The sequence below is a fragment of the Oncorhynchus nerka genome, linkage group LG12 (assembly GCF_034236695.1).
Source record: "Oncorhynchus nerka isolate Pitt River linkage group LG12, Oner_Uvic_2.0, whole genome shotgun sequence".
Lineage (NCBI taxonomy): Eukaryota > Metazoa > Chordata > Actinopteri > Salmoniformes > Salmonidae > Oncorhynchus > Oncorhynchus nerka.
This window is the reverse complement of record NC_088407.1, coordinates 10,166,867-10,174,366: the sequence shown is the minus strand read 5'-3', so window position 1 is coordinate 10,174,366 and position 7,500 is coordinate 10,166,867. Positions and strand designations below refer to the sequence as shown.

Genomic DNA, 7,500 nt, shown 5'->3' with positions numbered 1-7,500 from the left:
AAAACTCCACTGTGCCAGTAACCATTTCACTGTACCGTTTACACCTTCTGTGTCCTGTTCATGTGACAAACAAACGTAGATTTTATTTGATATAGTGTTTGTTTACCAGAGACGTTAATGTGAAGAACAACACCAAAGTCAAATGAGGATATAACGTTAGGCCAACGAGACAGTGTCCAAGTTCTACAATTTCTCCAGTAGAAAGCCCTGCTTTTATTTCCTCACACTCACAACCATAAGCTATTAACTTGTAAATAATGATATTGTTGTGAGTTTATTTTCCTGTAATAATGAAGACAAATGAGCTAAAGTGAAGATGTTGTCGACAATATGATATGGTTGTTATTTGAACTGCTTCACCAGCTAACTTAACATCAGCTACAGTAGCTAGCTAACAAGCTAAAAAAAAAGATCCAAAACATTGTTTAGAAAGTTACTGTTAGTTGCCTGGTTTGCTAGATTGACGTAAACTAAATACATTTTTAAACAGATGAGTTTATTGGTTATTTTGGACCACCAGGCTGCTGATGTCATTCAGACTGTCATATTCTGATGTCAGACGACAACAGAATGTTCATGATGTCATTCAGACTGTCATATTCTGATGTCAGATGACAACAGAATGTTCATGATGTCATTCAGACTGTCATATTCTGATGTCAGACGACAACTGTCTATGTCCATAGACGTAGTATAAACCAGCTTTTAGTCTGGAAATCTTTGGTTGTTTAGTACATGACCTCACATGTGAATCCTTAAAGAGATGGGAGAGACTAACGCTTAAGAGGGTGTGAACGAAGAGCTCTCCAGTAGGTGTGTACCAAATTATTCAAGAGTGATTGGAGAGGTAGAGAGAGAGGGAGAGAGAGAGTGAGAGAGAGGGATAGAGAGAGAAAGAGAGAGAGAGAGGGAGAGAGAGAAATAAGTGACCTGGAACACTAACTCATAATATTCAACTACTCACAACTAACTCTGCCTCAGATAAATGGAGGGAGAGAGAGAGAGACGTAAAGAGGACAAACAAAGTAGAGAGATCGAAAATTAAGTGAGAGACTCGTGACATTAACAAATAGAGAGCGAGGGAGACAGAGAGGGAGAGAAAGAGAGAGAGCGAGGGAGACGGAGAGGGAGAGAAAGAGAGAGAGCGAGGGAGACGGAGAGGGAGAGAAAGGGAGAGAGCGAGGGAGACGGAGAGGGAGAGAAAGGGAGAGAGCGAGGGAGACGGAGAGGGAGAGAAAGGGAGAGAGCGAGGGAGACGGAGAGGGAGAGAAAGGGAGAGAGCGAGGGAGACGGAGAGGGAGAGAAAAGGAGAGAGCGAGGGAGACGGAGAGGGAGAGAAAGGGTGAGAGCGAGGGAGACGGAGAGGGAGAGAAAGGGAGAGAGCGAGGGAGACGGAGAGGGAGAGAAAGAGAGAGAGCGAGGGAGACGGAGAGGGAGAGAAAGAGAGAGAGCGAGGGAGACAGAGAGGGAGAGAAAGGGAGAGAGCGAGGGAGACGGAGAGGGAGAGAAAGGGAGAGAGCGAGGGAGACGGAGAGGGAGAGAAAGGGAGAGAGCGAGAGAGACGGAGAGGGAGAGAAAGGGAGAGAGCGAGGGAGACGGAGAGGGAGAGAAAGGGAGAGAGCGAGGGAGAGAAAGGGAGAGAGCGAGGGAGACGGAGAGGGAGAGAAAGGGAGAGAGCGAGGGAGACGGAGAGGGAGAGAAAGGGAGAGAGCGAGGGAGACGGAGAGGGAGAGAAAGGGAGAGAGCGAGGAGAGAAAGGGGAGAGGGAGATGGAGAGGGAGAGAGAGAGCGAGGGAGATGGAGAGGGAGAGAGCGAGAGAGCGAGGGAGACGGAGAGGGAGAGAAAGAGAGAGAGCGAGGGAGACGGAGAGGGAGAGAAAGAGAGAGAGCGAGGGAGACGGAGAGGGAGAGAAAGAGAGAGAACGAGGGAGACGGAGAGGGAGAGAAAGAGAGAGAGCGAGGGAGACGGAGAGGGAGAGAAAGAGAGAGAGCGAGGGAGACGGAGAGAGAGAGAAAGAGAGAGAGCGAGGGAGACGGAGAGGGAGAGAAAGGGAGAGAGCGAGGGAGAGAAAGAGAGAGAGCGAGGGAGACGGAGAGGGAGAGAAAGAGAGAGAGCGAGGGAGACGGAGAGGGAGAGAGAGGGAGAGCGAGGGAGACGGAGAGGGAGAGAAAGGGAGAGAGCGAGGGAGACGGAGAGGGAGAGAAAGAGAGAGAGCGAGGGAGACGGAGAGGGAGAGAGAGGGAGAGCGAGGGAGACGGAGAGGGAGAGAAAGAGAGAGAGCGAGGGAGACGGAGAGGGAGAGAAAGAGAGAGAGCGAGGGAGACGGAGAGGGAGAGAGAGGGAGAGCGAGGGAGACGGAGAGGGAGAGAAAGAGAGAGAGCGAGGGAGACGGAGAGGGAGAGAAAGAGAAAGAGCGATGGAGATGGAGAGGGAGAGAAAGAGAGAGAGCGAGGGAGACGGAGAGGGAGAGAGAGGGAGAGCGAGGGAGACGGAGAGGGAGAGAAAGAGAGAGAGCGAGGGAGAGAGATGGAGACGCAGAGAGTTGTGATGAATATAATGATACTGTATAGAGTGATCAAGCTGTAAAAAGGAAACTCCAATCGTAAAAGGTAAGGGGAACGAGAAAAGAGGGATGATTACGTCGGAAGAGGTTAAGAGGGATGAAAAAACAGAGAGAGGAGGGGGTGGTCATTTTGTACTGCGACTGAGGTAGGATTTGATGAATCTCAAGGTCCCAGTGAAGGAGATTGACATTTACTTTGATGAATCTTGCCCTTGACGCAGCGCTACAGAGTCATCAAATCTGAATTTAAACCTAACCTTAACAACACTGATAACCCTAATGGCTAACCCTAGCGTTAAATTAAGACCAAAAAACTAATACTTCTTTTCATACATTTATTACGATGTAGACAATTGTGACTTTGCAGAAGGCCCATCTAGCGGAAATCGCCTAGTTCTACCCCCAGGACAAGATTCATCACAATAAACATCAATCTGCCCCAGGGAATTTCTGAGTTCCAAATCAACCTGGCCCAGTGAAAGGCTGAGTTCCAAATCAACATGGCCCAGTGAAAGGCTGAGTTCCACATCAACCTGGCCCAGTGAAAGGATGAGTTCCACATCAACCTGGCCCAGTGAAAGGATGAGTTCCAAATCAACCTGGCCCAGTGAAAGGATGAGTTCTATATCAACATGGCCCAGTGAAAGGCTGAGTTCCACATCAACCTGACCCAGTGAAAGGATGAGTTCCACATCAACATGGCCCAGTGAAATGCTGAGTTCCAAATCAACCTGGCCCAGTGAAAGGATGAGTTCCAAATCAACCTGGCCCAGTGAAAGGCTGAGTTCCAAATCAACCTGGCCCAGTGAAATGCTGAGTTCCAAATCAACCTGGCCCAGGGAAAGGATGAGTTCCAAATCAACCTGGCCCAGTGAAAGGATGAGTTCCAAATCAACCTGGCCCAGGGAAAGGCTGAGTTCTAAATCAACCTGGCACAGTGAAAGGCTGAGCTCTAAATGGCACACTACGGTATTCCTGTCGACCAGGACCCATAGGGGATAGGTTGCCATAGGGATGCATCCATAGTGAAAGCCTGGAGTCAATACCAGAGCCGTTTGTAAGACACACAGCTGCCTTTTCAAAAAAATGCAAATCATCCATTTTCCATTGAATTGAGAAGTGATATAATATAGTGTGTGTAACATATAAACCAATGAATACCCGTCATATACGTATACTACATACCAGTGTGTATATATTATGTATGCAGTATCTTCAGAGAGTATTCACAATACCCCATAATGTCAAAGTGGAATTATGCTTTTCAAAAAAATCTACAAATTACTTAAACATTGAAAAGCTAAAAATGTCTTGAGTCAATAAAGTATTCGACCCCGTTGTTATGGAAACGCCCCTAAATACTACGTTCAGGAGTAAAAAAAAATGTGCTTAACAAGTCACATGATAAGTTGCATGGACTCACTGTGTGTTCAATACTAGTGTTTAACATGCTTTTTATTAAATGAATACCTCATCTCTGTATCCTACACATACAATGATCTATACGATCCCTCATTCGAATTTCAAACACAGATTCAACGACAAAGACCAGGGCGGTTTCCCAATACCTCGCAAAGAGGGGCACCTATTGGTAGCTAGGGAGCCAGCCAGCTACCGTTAGCTAGGGAGCTAGCCAGCTACCGTTAGCTAGGGAGCCAGCCAGCTACCGTTAGCTAGGGAGCTAGCCAACTAACATTAGCTAGGGAGCCAGCCAGCTAACGTTAGCTAGGAGGCCAGCCAGCTAACGTTAGCTAGTAGGCCAGCCAGCTAACGTTAGCTAGGGAGCTAGCCAGCTAACATTAGCTAGGAGGCCAGCCAGCTAACATTAGCTAGGAGGACAGCCAGCTAACGTTAGCTAGGAGGCCAGCCAGCTAACGTTAGCTAGGAGGCCAGCCAGCTAACGTTAGCTAGGGAGCCAGCCAGCTAACATTAGCTAGGAGGCCAGCCAGCTAACATTAGCAAGCTGGCTCCCTAGCTAACGTTAGCAAGCTGGCTCCCTAGCTAGTTAAACAAAATTAGAAACCTGTAGATTATAACAGATTATAAACGTAAATGCCTCTCATGTGAAGTAGTGACGCGCGACATAGTTTCCAGAAACGAATCACATATATGTTTTACTTATACACTATACAAACAAAAGTATGTGGACAAATCTGGGTTTAGCGGAGCCGAGACAATGCTACCTGCCCGAATGCATTGTGCCCACTGTAAAGTTTGGTGGTTCGGGCTACGTCCCTTAGTTCCAGTGAAGGGAAATCTTAACGCTACAGCATACAATGACATTTTAGACAATTCTGTGTTTCCAACTTTGTGGCAACAGTTTGGGGAAGGCCCTATCCTATTTCAGCATGACAATGCCCCCAGTGCAAAATGTGAGGTCCTTACAGAAATGGTTTGTCGAGCTGGTAACACAGAGACAAGGTCATTATTAGAACCCAAGAGAAATAAAGAAAACAAGAGACTTATTAAAGGAAGGAGTTTAAAGGAGAGGAGAAGACTACACTCTTAGAAACAAAAGGGTTCCAAAAAGGGTTCTTCGGAACCTTTTTTGGTTCCAGGTTAAAGATCATTTGTAAAAATCCAAATAACTCCACAGATCTTCATTGTAAAGGGTTTAAAACACTGTTTCCAATGCTTGTTCAATGACCCATAAACAATTAATGAACATGAACCTGTGGAACGATCGTTAAGACACTAACAGCTTACAGACGGTAGGCAATTAAGGTCACAGTTATGAAAACTTAGGACACTAAATAGGTCTTTCTACTGACTCTGAAAAAGACCAAAAGAAAGATGCCCAGGATCCCTGCTCATCTGCGTGAATGTGCCTTAGGCATGCTGCAAGGAGGCATGAGGACTGCAGATGTGGCCAGGGCAATAAATTTGATTTAACCAGTTTTAGAAACGTCTGAGTGTTTTCTATCCACACATACTAATCATATGCATATAGTATATTCCTGGCATGAATAGCAGGGCGCTGAAATGTTGCGCGATTTTTAACAAAAAGCTGCGAAAATTCGCAGCTTCCCTAAGAGGTTATGAAAACTTAGGACACTAAAATAGGTCTTTCTACTGACTCTGAAAAAGACCAAAAGAAAGATGCCCAGGATCCCTGCTCATCTGCGTGAATGTGCCTTAGGCGTGCTGCAAGGAGGCATTAGGACTGCAGATGTGGCCAGGGCAATAAATTGCAATGTCTGTACTGTGAGACGCCTAAGACTGCGCTACAGGGAGACAGGGCGGACAGCTGATCGTCCTCGCAGTGGCAGACCACGTGTCACAACACCTGCACAGGATCGGTACATCCGAACATCACACCGAACATCACACAGAAGACACAGAAGACATAGTCCTCCCTCATGTGGTACCCTTCCTGCAGGCTCATTGTGACATGAACCTCCAGCATGACAATGCCACCAGCCATACTGCTCGTTCTGTGCGTGATTTCCAGCAAGACAGGAATTTATTGGCCAGCGAAGCCATGGCCAGCGAAGAGCCCGGATCTCAATCCCATTGAGCACGTCTGGGACCTGTTGGATTGGAGGGTGACCCCCCCCCAGAAATGTCCGAGAACTTGCAGGTGCCTTGGTGGAAGAGTGGGGTAACATCTCACAGCAAGAATTGGCAAATCTGGTGCAGTCCATGAGGAGGAGATGCACTGGAGTACTTAATGCAGCTGGTGGCCACACCAGATACTGACTGTTACTTTTGATTTTGACCCCCCCTTTGTTCAGGGACACATTATTTAATTTCTGTTAGTCACATGTCTGTGGAACTTGTTCAGTTTGTCTCAGTTGTTGAATCTTATGTTCATACAAATATTAACACATGTTAAGTTTGCTGAAAATAAACGCAGTTGACAGTGAGAGGATGTTTCTTTTTATGCTGAGTTTAGATAGCACCTTCCAAGAGTGTACTCTCCTCATCACTGTCTTCATCCCCCTTTCTCTTTTCATTATATTATTTCATTCTCTGACTGCATAAATGATAGAGGGCAGGAGAAACAGAGGATAGGAGCCAGAGAGAGAGTGTGAAAGAGAGAGAGACCGAAAGAGAGTGTGAGAGAGAGGGAGAGAGAGACAGAGAGAGAGTGTGAAAGAGAGATAGACAGAGAGAGAGAGAGAAAGAGAGAGAGAACATGGCAGTTACTTCCTCTTATGTCTATAATTGTTCATTGTTCATTCTCTCCCTATTCCCTATTCTATCTCTCATCTCTCTCCCCACCTGACCCCTCTCTCTCTCTGTCTCTCTCTCTCTCTCTCTCTCTCTCTCTCCAAGTGTATCTGTCTCTCTGATAGGTTGTAACATCATATGTATTGACTCTGTAGTTTAAACCCATCATTCAGACTCCATTACCCATGGTCCCTTGAGGGTCTCTCTGTCAAAATCTCTTCCTTCCTTATTCTCTCCACTCCGGCCTCTTTTCTCTCTGTGCCTTTATCCCACATGCGACCATCTCATAATGTCAGGTGTAGTATAGAGGTCATAGGTCAGGTGTGTCAGGTGTATGGTTGTATAGAGGTCAGAGGTCAGTGATGTCAGGTGTATGGTTATATAGAGGTTAATGGGGTCAGGTGTATGATTGTATAGAGGTTAGTGAGGTCAGGTGTATTGTTGTATAGAGGTTAGTGAGGTCAGGTGTATTGTTGTATAGAGGTCAGGTGTGTGTGGGGTGAACTCAGGTATAACTATAGACCCATCTGTACACCAGTGTCTCGTCAGCTGTACAGGTGAGGGGTAGATGAATTAGGTGTATAGAGGTCAGGTGTGTGTGTGGTGAACTCCGGTATAACTATAGACCCATCTGTACACCAGTGTCTCGTCAGCTGTACAGGTGAGGGGTAGATGAATTAGGTGTATAGAGGTCAGGTGTGTGTGGGGTGAACTCCGGTATAATTATAGACTGACCTGTACACCAGTGTCTCGTCGGCTGTGC

General features: G+C 46.6%; 1 protein-coding gene and 1 pseudogene across 1 annotated transcript in view; one reads left to right on the top strand and one right to left on the bottom strand.

The window, feature by feature from the left end:
* Window positions 1-7,500, top strand: part of LOC115124437 (pyruvate carboxylase, mitochondrial-like) — a 671,386-nt gene that overhangs the window by 461,095 nt on the left and 202,791 nt on the right. The window lies entirely within an intron of this gene.
* The window catches only part of LOC115123827 (leucine-rich repeat and fibronectin type-III domain-containing protein 2-like), a 98,543-nt pseudogene that overhangs the window by 22,244 nt on the left and 68,799 nt on the right, over window positions 1-7,500 (bottom strand).